The sequence below is a fragment of the Sphaeramia orbicularis genome, chromosome 5 (genome assembly GCF_902148855.1).
Source record: "Sphaeramia orbicularis chromosome 5, fSphaOr1.1, whole genome shotgun sequence".
NCBI classification, from domain to species: Eukaryota; Metazoa; Chordata; class Actinopteri; order Kurtiformes; family Apogonidae; genus Sphaeramia; species Sphaeramia orbicularis.
In genome coordinates, this window is record NC_043961.1 from 2,010,629 (window position 1) to 2,025,828 (window position 15,200).

Sequence of the window (15,200 nt, forward strand, 5' to 3'; positions counted from 1 at the left end):
ATAAACTGTCAAATACAGTTTTTATCAGTGGATTGGACAACTGAGTCTCACTGAAAATTATTTATATATAGATTTATAGGGAATTGGATTGTTTTAATACATGTAAATATTCTTTATTAAACATTAAAAAGTTAAAAAAAAAATAAATAAATAAAAGAAAAGCAAAATCTAGTGTAAAGTTGGGGCAAAAAACTGCATTTTAATTATGGAAATTACTGTATTTTTATGAGATGGTTATTTTCTGTTATTTTACAGTATTTTTTGGCACTCCTGCTGCCGGAATATTACCGTTTTTTCCGAGTTTTTTTTTTTTTTTTTTTTTACAATGTGGGGTAAGTTGTTAGTTACTACAGGTACAGCAGAATACAGGAGACTTCTCCCTGTGGGTGAGTTTGAAAACCACAGTTCTGCAATGAAATAACTGAGGCAGACACGAACCAAGTAGATTTAAAAATATTTTCATGTTTGTGCTAAATTAAAACTTGCTTCGGCGTCAGTAGAGGTGCAGCTGCTGATTCAGTCATCACTTCATGGCCAAGGAGGGTAGTGAGCATTATTAGGCTTCATACTGACTTCCTCAGAGTGAGGAAGTGGTCTCTGGTCTGGTAACCACAGATCTGCCGAGTGGTTGACTTGTGGCAGGATCATAAAGCTACCTCAGCTGACCCAGAGCCCGCGACACAACACCACCCACTGCCAAAGCCAGATGAAGAATGAGTTCAAGGTCCTGACCAGGAATAGCAATGAAGTGGGTTTTGGACAGATCTGTGACCATCAGAACCTTCCTCTTGTGTTTTTTTTTGCTCCAGATACACTCCGACCAATGAGGTGAGGGATCTGAGATATATACTAAAATATATGCAAAGAGGAAAACACCTTAGGGCCATGTTCAGACTGCAGGCAAATGTGCCCCCAAATCCGATTTTTTTTTTCCATTTGTGACCTGTATCCGATCTGTTAACCCTCTAACCGCCAAACGTATCATATTTGATACATGAGTTTTGAAGCCCTCTACACGATCAGTGTGATATTTTTTTTTTTTTTTAAAAACCTGAGGTATACAATTAGATACATGCAATACACAGATAATCCACCAGGGGGAGGAGTTCATTCACCAGAGGCCTTTAGTGACACTACAAGACTGACATTAATGAGGAAGGAGGAAGAACTTTGACAATTTTGAGAAGGAATTACCAATTTGTTAGACATGTTTGTTATATTATGTTTTTGTTTGTTCAAAAATAATAATATTTGAGCATTGAGACCCAGTGTATCAAATATGATACAAAATTGAAACTCATACATGGAAATTGCTATTTAAAACATTTTTCTTTGGGTTGTTCAGACGGACCAATAAAGGCTCCAGTTTCAAAGAAATGGAATTTTCTGTCAGTGATTAAATGGTTCAGGTTTTATCTGGTTAAAGACAGTTTGAACAGCTCAAATCTGATTTTTTTCAAATCCAACCCAGGCCACTTTCATATGTGGTCCTAAAACCGATACGTATCTGATATTTTTCAGTGTGACTTTAGTCTGAATGGCCAGGTTGCATTTATCCGACCTTAAGTTACTGGAATGTGACAAACCTCACAATTCTGCGTCCCAGGTGTGTTACTTCTGTAAACACATCGCTTGCCTGCGTGGTCATGTATTACGTCAAGACCTCTTTTGCGCATGTGGGTCACTTCAGGGTCGCCTTCAGTTCATACTTAAAACTGATAGAAGTCGCATTTAATGTGTAATATGAACGAGCACACACATAAACAAGGTGATATCACGAACTGTGTACAGATAACATGCCACTTTTAATTGGCGTGTTTTCTGTACGCATTATAAGCTTTCCACATGTATGTTCACGCCGCGTCAAATACCACACGATTAGAGGTTAGGGTTAGTGGTTCCGGATATGTAAACCGGAGATCTTGGCGTACATTGACACGCAATCAAGTGGTGGTGAATAACATGTGAAAGGATGAAAATGCGTATGTATTGCACGCCAAATGCCATAAGAACTGGTGTGACATACAACGCGATTTCATGAGATCAGTCTGCAACAAAATTGTTCCTTTATTGAGTCTGTTTAGTCTGTTTTCTGCCTGGTGCTGTGGTTCGCTCAGACCTCAGTTTCAGAGAAGAACTCACTGAATCCAATAGTCAGATGGTCCAGTCACCTGATTGGTCAGGTCCCAGTCTTGTCCCCGCCTCCCTGTCCACTAAACAGGTCCAGAGGATGGTTTCATCAGTTCTTAATAATGACTTCCCTCCTATCCTTTCGGAGGTGAATTTCAGCTCCTTTCCTCTGGACGGAGGTTCTTAGTCCCAGGTGCAGGACACAGTGTTTATAAAAACAGTTTTGTTCCTGTCGCCGTCACTGAGCTCAAGAAGAAATAATGACATTGCACTTTATTCACTTATTTTAGTTATTTATTCTGTTTCTTTGCTCTATTCATTATCATTGTGACTTCATATTTTTAAATTTTTATGTTCTTATCCTGGTTTTATCCCAGACTGTTTTTGTCTTCTTGAGGTTTTTGTTATGTTTTATTGCATCTTGTTTTTATTTATTTGATCTTATTTATTTATTTATTCTTTTACTCATCCATGCTGTACTGTTGAATGGTGGAACACTGAACACTTTTTGTCTGAACACTCAATCAAGTACCCGCCGAACAGGGTCAATGTATGTTTTGTCATTGTAATGCCAAAAAACAAATCTACCCACGGGTAGAAATAAAGTAACCTTGAACAAATTGAATTTCACCAAAAAATCCAAATTGTGCGTGAAGGCCTGCCGTCTGAACGTAGTGTTAGAGTTTACAACGCATCTGCTGGCTCAGACCAAACCACTACTACAGACTAGGTTTAATGCAGCCTATTGAGCAGAGCTTTTGATGAAGTGGGATTCATCCTCCAGGAACAATAAATGTCTACCGGCATCATAGTGGAAATGAAATTGTTCTCATGGGATATCCACGAGTCTCCAGAACCTGTTCAGCTGAAGGCCCAAAAGAAAAATGTGATGTGTCCCTGGACCCCAACTTACAAAAGCACATTATGAAACATGAACATTTTTCTCAGACTCTTCTACTGTCAAAACAACGGTGAAATAAAGCACTTTGTGTTAAATCCACATTATGAACAACCCCATGAGAGCTGCATTCACCTCTAGCAATGACAAGTAATTAGCTAACAACATGTCAGTCACCATCCAGCACGTGACAGACTTATTCTGCTGTCAAAACACTGTGTCTGCAAGTCAGATCAGTTCAGTTCAATTCAGTTTTATTTATAGAATCATGATATGTGATTATCTCAAAGCATTACACACATTCAGCTCAAAGCCTTAAAAGACGACACACAGAAGAAAGTCAACGAATGCTTCAGGAGTGAGTCCAAGGTGACAGTGGGAGGAAAAACTTTTTTACAGAAGGAAAACCCTCCAACTATTAGGCTGGAGTTAGTGGACAGAGGAGAGAACAGCATAAAGAAAGAACACATAACACAGATACTGGACGACACAGACAAACAGGCCGTCTTTAGGATTTCGTTTTGTTCTTATTTTCAGATCAGTCTCCTACATAAAGAATGAACTCAGTGATGCAGGAGGGTTCTGTCTTATTATTCCTTGGCATTTCTTCTAATTAACTGCGTCCTCATCTTGTGTATTTTAAGAATAATTTAAAACCACAAACATCCATCAGGTTTCTGCAACTTTCAGTCAGCTCCAAAATTCAGCCTTTAAAGGGCTCGTATTTATCCAAACCCACTTTTCTTAGTCTGTGCTTCATTTCTTTGTGTATTTAGACCCTAATAGTTCAAACAGTTTGAATTTGAACCCTCCAGCTGCTGCAAAACTATCTTTAGATTCATTTTCGCAAAAACCGAGTGGATTTCTTCAACCTGTTTCAATTCCCTCTTAATTTGTTACGTTTTACAACTAGTTCCGTCACGACATTTGCACATATAAGGTCCAGACTTCAGACGAACATTTCTCCGAGTACGACATAATTGTTTGTCAGCAGCAGCGGTTGTAATCCAGACTGAAAATATGTCCAAACTTTGAGCCAATTACCTAAAATGTTCAGTTGTTGGTTGTATTAACAAACAAGTGGTTCAACAGTACAGAGCAGCACAGCCAACAACCTGGAGGGGGCGGGGCCTGAAGTGTCTCATGTGCATTAGCCCTATCGGCCCGCCCCCGGGCCGAAAAAATTATATTAATATTCATCTACTATAAAATATAATAAACCCGGACAATGGATGTTTTTTTCAACTTTAGCTCAAAGTTTAGACCCTAATGTTAATAAAAGTACATCAAAAGTGTATTTTAGTGCACAACTTTAATGTTCAAACATGATTTTTAATCTTTGTGGGGTGAAATATACGCTATTAAAAATCTCCAACACGAACAATTAATTTATGGCAGATCTATCGTCAATCCAGCCGAAAAAAAACAGGCGAGGATAAAAAATTCTAATTTCTCTTTTAGTTTGTTCCAGTTTACTCAGGCAGAGTAATAGATACAATATTTTAGACAATGGGAATAGATTCTGTGAGGTCTGTAAATGTCCACAGACACCAAGAACATCCATATGAACCTTACTGTTGTGAAGGAATTCTTCATTTCCTTTGGGTTTGTCTGTTTAGGCGTTTTTTCCCCTGAAAATCGGTCAGGGTTCAACGGTTAAAGGGCCAGCGCTCCAACCACCTTTCTGGTGTCATTACTCAGAAATAGGGTTGAAGAATGGACCTGTGGAGTTGAATGAATGAGAATCAGGCCCCAGCAGAGCATTTACAGTTATGTAGTCCACAGGGAAATGAGGGAAAAGGAAGAATCCATTTAAAAAGCTAATATCACTCCTTTAAGGTCCAGGGAGAACATCCAAACTGGACCAACTGGCCCCAATTGGGTCAACCTTCTTGCTGTAAAGCGACAGTGTTAACCAATTGCCCACAGTCCTGCACTGATTTAATCAGGAAAATGAATTGCATACATATGCATACATTATGTACTTTAATCTAACAGTTGGCGACCCAATAAAACAGGTCTGTGATGCATTTGGGTCCCGACCCTAAGTAATGGAAATAACAGTCTGAAAAATGCTGAGAGAAACTGCATCTTGAATCATTGTCAGTCTTTGTTTGGTGGTTCATGATGACTGATAAAATGTGAAAACAGTTTGACGGTAACATTTACGGTCATGTTGCTGTGACCCAAATTGTCGGATGGATGAATTATACACAACAAAAACAAACCTGAAGTCATAATCTCACGGCCTAAAGCTACTACTGACAGTAATGCGGATGTTGAGTCTTGTCGACAGAAACGAACGGCCGTGACATGTGATGTTAGGCAGCATCATTGGCGTGAACCTAAATCTTCGGTGGCATCTGTGTAACCCGCATAAAAATCTTCAAATTGGGCTGATGTGGTCGGTGCATGTGGCACTGGTTACGTGGTACTGTGTACAACGCTGGAGACATAAGAGGAGTTTTGACTGATGCTGAACTTCCAGGAGAGAGGTTGCAGTAGCTTGGAGTCAAACCACATAAAACGATGAGCTCATACGACGAAAACCAGTTAGTAGTAAACCACAGCTGCTTTAGCCTAAATTGAATTAAAAATTATTTTCAAAGTTGGAGAAAATCTGACGTTTCTTTTGAACCGTTGGGCATCTTCGTTTTATTTGTTCACGTGTGGTTCCGAACATTTTTAGGTGTCAAAACAAAATGAGATCACATCGCTGCAGAGGGAGATAAAGCTAATGGTGTCCAGTTAAACAGTCAAAACAGATAATGTGGTATTTACAGATAGAGCAGCCAAGAGGGAGTTTGTACAGAGTTCTGAAGAAGAGTCATGTAAATTGAAGGGTTTTAAGATCACCTCCTCGTCTGGTGAAACATTATGATCTGCAGCGACGAGAGAGACAACCAGCAAAGTCACATTAAATCCAAAATACCGCGCCTGTGTTGGAGACCAAAACCAGATGGAAAGGGAGGCGAATGCTTTCTACATTCAGATGACCGCCGCTGTCGAATTTGCTCTCATTCTCCCATTTTTACGTGTCCTTGGGGTGTGTCGGTCCATTTTTTCCCTCTCCATCTCCTCCCCTGCCTCCTGTAAAGTGATTTAGAAGCAGCATGACAGGATGGTGATCATAGCTTGTTACAGGCTTGTTAATAGTGATAACCCGACATGTTACAGCCCCAAAAAATTACACTGACCTCATCCCAAGCAATAAAAGAGTCCTGTTATCGTCTCTATTTGCTGATGATATACACACTGTGCGGTTGCGAGCTCATCAAACTTACATTCTGTGAAACTAATTAAAGTTTGGATGAGTCACATGGTGTGATGAGATCGGAGAGATTCAGTTGGATCTGCCAGAAACAGTAAAATCTAAGCAGGGGTTTGCGTATAATGAACATGTCAGACGAGATAAAGCAGTCGTGTTTTAAATGTCTCCTGAAACCAAAAAACATCTCAGACGATGTGGGAGTAAATTTTTTTTTTTTTGGGGGGGGTTCTCCTCCATTCATGTGTAACATAGTTATTATAGTACTTTAAACTGCTGATAAATTGGAGGTAGCACCCACTTGTGGTGCAGGATGTTTGTAAAGTATAAGGTTTATTGATTCGAATATGTTATTTTTGTAATTATTCTTGATTGTTCTTTTAACTTAAGTGTGTTACTGGTATTTTACTTCCGCCAGGAGCTATTGTGATCGCATTGCTTTGTGTGTTTGTGTGCGTGTGTGTTTGTTTGTTTGTTGTTTGTTTAGCACGATAACTCAAAAAGTTATGGACAGATTTTCATGAAATTTTCAGGAAATGTTGATACTGGCACAAGGAAAAAATGATTACATTTTGGTGGTGATCGGGGGGGGCCCTACTGATCGTCCTTGGTGGAGGTCTGCGCTCTCTGAGTGCTTTTTTTGTTTTAGTCGTAGTCCTGTGTTGTGTTTGGTCCTCCACCCTCTTCTTCGTTGGTTTATGTCCGGTCTTCTTCATGTAGTTGCAGGGGTACCCCAGTATAAAGTCGGGTTCCTCCCCTTCCTCTTTCTTTTTGAATGTCTTGTCAGGGAAGAAGTAAGTCATCCGTTGTTATTCATTGTCGTTTGTGTATTATTAATTAATTTCATGTTCCTTTTGGCGTTTTAATTTGATCTATATTGTTGTCTGCATGGTGTTCGAGTGGATTGTGTGTCGACACTGTTTGATTGTGCATATGTTTAACGGGTGAAAGGAGTGCGTGTGTTAAGAGCATGCTAACTGGTGTTTTTTCATTATAGTTTTGGGCAGGACTGATTACACTGGTCAACAACAAATTTATTGTTTAAGTCTTTTGTGCTGATTTAGGATAATTTTGGTGTGCTGAATCCAAAAATCACATTCATTTTGCTCAATCAGGTCAACTTTCTGAACTATGCTACATATGGCTTTGAACATTTTTGCTTTACATTTATGGGCATTTTCACATCATATGATACAAAATTCTTTCATATTTCTTGCAATAAACGAGTTCTGAAGATTTTTACTTTTGCCAATTTATGATTAATGTTTTTTTTTAATATTACCAGGTGAATGAAATGGCTTCGACTAGAAGATCTTGCAAAAATAAGCCTGACGTATTTCTGCTACATCTGCAGTGAATACACCATTGTACCTAACAGAATCAAGTCACAGGTTTCATAAAGTGTGCTTACCAATCTTATTTTGGTATTAAACTTGGTGAAACAAGATAAAGTTTGGGTGCCACACATGGTACGCAAGTCATGCACTGAGGTATCTGCGTCAGTGGACCAAAGGCAAGAAGAGTTCTCTGAAGTTTAATAAATACATCCTGTTAGAAAATGATTTTTTTTTCTCTTAAAACCTATTTTTGGGTGAGAACTATATAAAAAATCAACTGATAAAGTCACAAAAATGTAATCAATTTTGTGAAGATCAAATTTTTCAAAATCAAATTAGCAAAAAAACCTGACCTGATTGAGAGAAAACAGATGTCATTTTGGATTTAGCGGTGCAAAATGGTCCTAATTCAGTTGGGAAAACCTAGACCACTTGCAAAAAACCTTTTTTTGTAACCCAGTGTTATGTTCTAATTTGCATACTGTCAGAAAATAAATGGAGTGCGAGTTCCACTTCCTCCTCCAATCGGAACGTTGTGTCCTGCGGGTCCATTCTGCATCGCACCACTAAGAAACACAAGGCAGAGACGATACCACCGGTCACACATGCATATGAAAGATGCACAGGACTTTTATTTTGAAAAGCCGCAGTAATCTTACTCATAGACACATCAGCGTGTCTGACTGGGGTGGGTCATTTTTCTCCAGCGGTGGGTCTGCTTTTACATCCAAAATAAGAACATAAATCATGAGCTCATACTAACACTGAGTCTTTTGTGTCATATTCTGTAAAATGATTATCCATCTCAGAGGATTTACTAATGGATCTTTCTCTGACAGGTCTGATGAATGTTTTAATCGGTTATTAGCTTTGAGTCAGCTTCAATATTCCCTTGTCATCTACTGGTCAAAAAAGATGCAGATCCTCATTTTCAGCACACGATTCATCATATGAGATGCCAAGAAATAGAATAAGTGTTATCTGGTTTTTTTTCAACCACTTTTCTATACATGTAGATGTTATAGGGTCAAAACACAGTAATGTTCCCTCAGAGAGCAAACTCTAATTGATTGTCATTCCAACATTTATTTCAATATAAAGGAGCTCCTTGTTTTGGATAATCCCTTATGGTCCAACTAAAGCAAAAATGAATTTAAAGTAAAATGTGGGTCATTTAGCAACACTGATCTGTCAAATGTTGCTAAATGTCCCGTCAGATTTTGAATACCGTGTTTTGACCCTACAGTAGAATATTCAGTTCAGTTCAACTTATTTATAGAGCACTTTTCATGCACAAGGCAGGACTCAATGTGCTTCACAACAGGTATATAACTTAAAATATGGATATGAAAACAAGAAACAGTCAAATAAACAGTAGAAGAAGGGAATGGATTAACGTCCCGGGCATCCCCCCCATCCTTAGACCCTCCTTCTGAGCAAAGAAAAACTCCAACAACCCAGTGGGAAAAGAGAAAGCTGAGGGAGAACCACAGTGAAGGAGAGATCCACTCCCATGGACGGACGTCGACAAATAGTCAAAGATAAAATATATTGTTTTTTTACCTCCGCCAGGAAGTATTGTGATCAGTTTGCTTTGTGTGTTTGTGTGCGTGCATGTTTGTTTGTTTGTTTGTTTGTTTGTTAGCAGGATAACTCAAAAAGTTAGGGACGGATTTTCATGAAATTTTCAGGAAATGTTGATACTGGCACAAGGAAGAAATGATCAGTGGGGGCCCACTGATCTGCTTTGGCGGAGGTCTGCGCTCTCCGAGTGCTTTTCTTGTTTGTTTGTTTTTGTGTTTGTTTATTTGTTCTCAACTTTAGTGTAAAACTCTTCCATCCATCTTTCCCAAATCTTCCCCACAGATAGGCCTAGGCCCTGGGATCAACCCAGTCCATTTTGGTCCAAGTAGGCCAGAGTTCAAGGTCACAGCAAGGTCACAACATCTATAATTTTCCATCTGTCATCATTGAGTAATTTTCCAAAATTCATCAAAAAATCTAAACGACTCCGATTCTCCTCCAGTTGGATCTATCTGTAGCTTAGAACAATCTCTTGTATCTGGAACTAAATTGTACACATCCACTGTGGAATGTGGACTCTGTGGACATTTACATTGAACGTTGAAAATCCCATTTACCACACATTTAAAATTAGAACTCAACTAATATTGATGGGAATTTAATATAATTTGACATACACATGACTGGGACCAAGCTTCAGCTTTCTGCGAAATATCATTCCCCTCCATTTCTCTACTGTTACGCTCTGTTGACTTTTTTTATTTTTTATTAACCATTTTCAAAACCATGTTTGACCGCAATTTTTCTGCTGTATGGAACAACCTTGAAACTGTTGAATTTAAACAGAAATAGTCGATCCGCACATGCACACTGTTCAGGGTGCTTGGCGGAGGTTTGCGTTCTCTGAACACTTGTTTGTTTTTGTTTTTTGTATAATATTTTTTTTGTTTTTCAAACCAGCCAAGTAACTAACAGGAATAGAAAGGAGAAAAGAAATTAATAAATACAAAAAAGAAGGATACATAAATAATAATAATAATAATAATAATAATAATAATAATAATAAATCGTAAGTAAAATAAAATAGGGCGTACAACTCTAGATGATAGGGTACATGATGTTGCGTCACTAGTAAACTAGATTCCACACAGATTCATGTTCTGGACCAGTTCCCTGGCCAAGGTCTTCATTGGTTTGAGCCATATGGTCCCAAAAGGCTGCCAAATCTTATAAAATGTCTTTAGATTATTACTCATGGTTTAGATTTCATATCTGTTTTCAACCCTCAATGATGGACAGAGTAGAAATGGATTTGGTTGCAGACAAACTAAAAAATAAGCAGTGGTTTTGGTGAGTGTGACATATTTAATGAACATTTGTATGTTTTTGTCGTTTTATTCAGTAAATATTACTGACGGAGCATGAAATGGTGAACGTGGTGAAGCTGTGGCTGTGGTGAAAGGTGACCTGCTGAGTTGTGTTACTTTAGTGATGACATTCACTGTCACTACATGAGATATATCGCTCTGTTATAATACATTTTTGGTGTAGCATTGAAGGTATAGTATTGATATAAAAAGGTTGATTAACCCATAAAGACCCAAACGTCTATTGTTGACCAAAAATAAGTATTGATTTAAACTGCTGATCCATTAATCCTATCAATCCATGTAAATAATTGGTGTAAAATGCAGTTATTCATCTTTTCATGGTCTTCAAATATGACCCATTTGGATGTTCAGAGGCTCTTTAGTTACCATGGAAATGCCATCATCTTCTACAACATTGATTCACCAGTAAAACCCATGGAGTTGGATCAACGACAGTGGATGGACACACTGGGTTTATGTTCAGTTAATGAGAAATTGGACTAAAAAAGACACTTTTTCTTCATTTTTTTTCTGTTTTAAAATAATAACCTTTGACTTTACTCTGAGCTTTAATGAACATCTACATGATCAGTGAATTAAATGAAATACAGGAAAATACACAATTTCCACTGGAAAAAAGTGCAGAATTTAGAGGATAATATTAGAATAAATGGTGATAAATCACTTCAGAAAGGTTAAATATAGACAAAAATTGATTTAGTAACTGCCGCAAAAGTCACACCGGTCCTTCTGGGTTAAGTCAGGTAGAACACTACTGAAGAATTAGGGGGGACATACAAAGCCTGCCACTGTTGTTTTAAAGTCACCCTCGCTATGTACAAGAACCTCCAAACTTCAACTACAACCTGAAAGTGACAAGTTTTGACAATGAGACACAGTTTGTTTTCTTTCCTTTTAGGGATTTAGTCATTTTAATACTTCTCCCCTGGTGCTATTTTGCAAAATGCACTGTCGGAGCATCTATATTATGAAAGCCCAGTGGCCGCTATGTGTGCCCATGTGTGTGTCCTGGGATTCACACATAATCCGTATAGAGCTTATTGCTGCAGTTTGGCATACCTTTGTATTTTTGGTCAACTAACAGACTAGTGAAAACGGCAAGTTGATAGGACCAATAGTTTGGGAGATATTAGTAATTTTGTAATAAAATAGCCTTACTGTCATGTTGCTATGTCCAGAACGCTTTGGCAGCAACAGCTGGACAAATGTGGTACAGCATGCTCGAATACAAAACAGCATAAAAACTACCACTCCTAGAACCCGGGGATCCCCACTGGTCAACACACTAGTCCTACATTTAACCCTATACCGCCAAAGGAATCATATTTGATGCATGAGTTTTGAAGCCCTCTACATGATCAGTGTGATATTTTTTGTCTTGAAAAACCTGATGTATACAATTAGATACATGCAATACACAGATAATCCACCAGGGGGAGGAGTTCATTCACCAGAGGCCTTTCCAGTGACACCACAAGACTGACATTAACCCTTTCATCCATGAATTATGAGAACCTTAATCAAGATTTTTTTTCCTGAGTGTTTTTATTCCTCTTTAGGCACGAAAAACAAAACAAAACAAAACAAAAAACAAACAAACAAACAAACAAACAAAAAACAACAACAATGCAATTGATTTTTTATGAACCTATTTTTCATGTAGTTACCAAAATGTCCACTCAGCTGGACACCATGTATTTAATTTTTGAGGCAAAGAAACATGTATTTGCTGATATACTGTGAGAAAACTAAAATAAAAATAATTTTAATGCATCTAATCTGATGTTTTCTCACATTTTAACATACCTGCATGGAGATAATATGAACAAAAAATGATTAAAAACAAAACAAAACAAAACAATTAAAGCTCTACCTACTGATGTGGCATTTCTCACAGCACTTAGTAAAAGTTTAAACATGAACAACCCGCCTCCCTCCAAAGCCCCGCCCCCTTCCCTCTGCCTGAGCTCTGAGGCTCCTCCTCCTCTCTCCTCCTCTCATCTGATGCGCGATGGAAACGGAGGAGGAAGCAGAGGCGGAGGTCCGGTCCGTTTTGGTGTGTCCGCGGACCCCTCCCTCAGTAATCAGATGCATCATCCACCTGCCGCAGGCCCGCGGCTCCTGTTCCATCAGTAGACCTGTTCCATCAGGAGACCTGTTCCATCAGTAGACCTGGTCTGTGCAGTACTGGGTCAGGGTCTTCACTGCAGTGCCCAGGGGATGGGCGCGCGCACTGTGAACGCGCGGCCTCCGCGAATTTTCCGTGGACATTTGAGGTTTCATAGTCCATACAATTCTCATCCTACATCATCTTACATGTGTGACACCATGTACATGTACCTGTATGAGTCCCACCGTCAGAAAAGCTGAGCTTTATGCAGACCTGTTCAGTCCAGTACAGCTGACTTCTGGACTTTTATCTCCATCCTTCATTCATCAGACTCCCGTTTGTGCCCCTCAGTTGTCATTTCTGTTCATAAATCTTTTTTCCCTTCCACATGTGCATGTCAGTTCTATCCAAACACATCCTAGACAGTAGACTGTGGTCAGTGGTCAGTAGACTGTGGTCAGTGACAGTAGACTGTGGTCAGTGGACAGTAGACTGTGGTCAGTGGTCAGTAGACTGTGGTCAGTGACAGTAGAAGCAGCGCCAGTGAAGCGTCAGATTCAGAGGGACACATATCAGATGTGAGACGGAGATAATGGATCGGATGCTGGACGGCTGTAATGGATGATTGACAGGAGGCTCAGTCAGGTTCAGCCAATTATTTTATTCGGACCGACTAAAATGATTGGTCAGACTTTTATTAGAAATATATGAGAATTAAACATTTTTGAGTTTCAATACCTGGTGGATTTCTTTTACATTTAGTTTGACACACACTTATTAGGAACATTTTAAGATGACAAAAGAAAAGTGTAAAAATGCCACATCATACGGTAGAGCTTTAATTACAGTCTAATAATACTTAGCAATTTTTTTAAATTTTTTTTATTTTACACTCAAACATGTTAGTGCAGATCAGGTTTATCTAGAACAGTAAAGTTACAGTAATGCTATGAATTACAGTGTATGGGATCATACATAAGCATCCTCTGTGTCAACAAGAGAACACCTTTGAACAGCTGTCCACTGTAGTGACCACCATCCATGAAAGGGTTAATGAGGAAGGAGGAAGAACTGGGACCGTTCAGAAAAGGAATTAACAATTTGTTAGATATGTTTGTGTTATATTATGCTTTTGTTTGTTCAAAAATAATATTTGAGCTTTGAGACCCAATGAAACAACTAGAAGCACTCGGAGAGCGCAGACCTCCGCCAAGGCTGATCAGTGCCCCCCCCCCCCACCCCCACCCCCGTGGGCCCCCCCCCCGCCAAGGAGGTTATGTTTTTGCCAGGGTTTGTTTGTCTGTCTGTCTGTCTGTTTGTCTGTCCGTTAGTGTGCAACATAACTCAAAAACTTATGGACAGATTTTGATGAAATTTTCAGGGTTTGTTGGAATTGGGCCCCCCCACCCCCGATCACCACCAAAATTTAATCATTTCTTCCTTATCCCATTTCCAACAAACCCTGAAAATTTCATCAAAATCTGTCCATAACTTTTTGAGTTATGTTGCACACTAACGGACAGACAAACAGACAGACAGACAGACAAACCCTGGCAAAAACAGAACCTCCTTGGCGGAGGTAAATATGATACAAAATTGAAACTCATACATGGAAATTGATATTTGAAAATTTTTCTTTGGTTGTTCAGAAGGACCAATAACGGCTCCAGTTTCAAAGCACTGGAATTTTCTGTCAATGATTTAATGGTTCAGGCTTCACAGGGTTAACTAAACCTGAAAACCTTTATCCATATCCCAGAATATTAGCGTCTGGAGCCAGATGTATCTACAGCACTGACAGAGTGTACAGAACATTCTGGGTTTGTGAGTGTGCAGCATGTGGTGCGTTTGTTTCTGTTGTGTAACAGGAAGTCAGAGTGAAGCTGTAACAGTCGCTGCTCAATGTTGGATGCAAACATTTTTTGACAATGCAAACATACCGCCATGTGCATGCCTTCATACGGAGTTTTGTTTGTTAAGTTTGATCTGTAAACATATGACTTCAGTTCAGTCCGTTTATTTCAGTCTCTATTGAAACTTTCCAGAATCAACAACAAGGCACTAAATTACAAAACAAAACAATAACTGTAAGATGAAGCTGAAACCGGTTACATCCACGGTTTGTATGTCATTTATGAAAGCTAGCAGCTCTTAGGGTTAAGGTGGTCCTGATTCAAAAACAATGATTTACAATTTCATTAACAGCTGGTGGCTAAAAAAATAAAGTAACAAAACTTCCAAATGTACGTTGTGATTGTGTATTAATCTTATATTTATATTTTATGTGTAGATTGAATCATACATCCTTAATTCCTGGCCTCCTTACACATCCAGAAGGTTTATTAGAGAATTGTATAAGTATCAGACTGTGAAAATACATAAACTTAAAGACTATACACCTGAAAGTCATGGAGGTGGCATCACTGTAACGGCCTCTATCCATGATCTGAAGATGTCTCTGCTGTTTCAACATGAGCAAACTGTAGGGATTTTCTATTCTAATTCTATTTAACCTCGCTTCTGAAGAATTATGTTAAAATAT

The 15,200-nt window shown here is 38.8% G+C and overlaps 1 long non-coding RNA gene across 1 annotated transcript; it reads left to right on the forward strand.

The window, feature by feature from the left end:
* The first annotated feature begins 3,106 nt into the window (after positions 1-3,106).
* On the forward strand, positions 3,107-15,075 carry LOC115420008 (uncharacterized). Its single transcript, XR_003935491.1, has 3 exons — positions 3,107-3,120; positions 14,460-14,462; positions 15,005-15,075. It is a non-coding gene; the product is annotated as an uncharacterized LOC115420008 (long non-coding RNA).
* Positions 15,076-15,200: the final 125 nt, after the last annotated feature.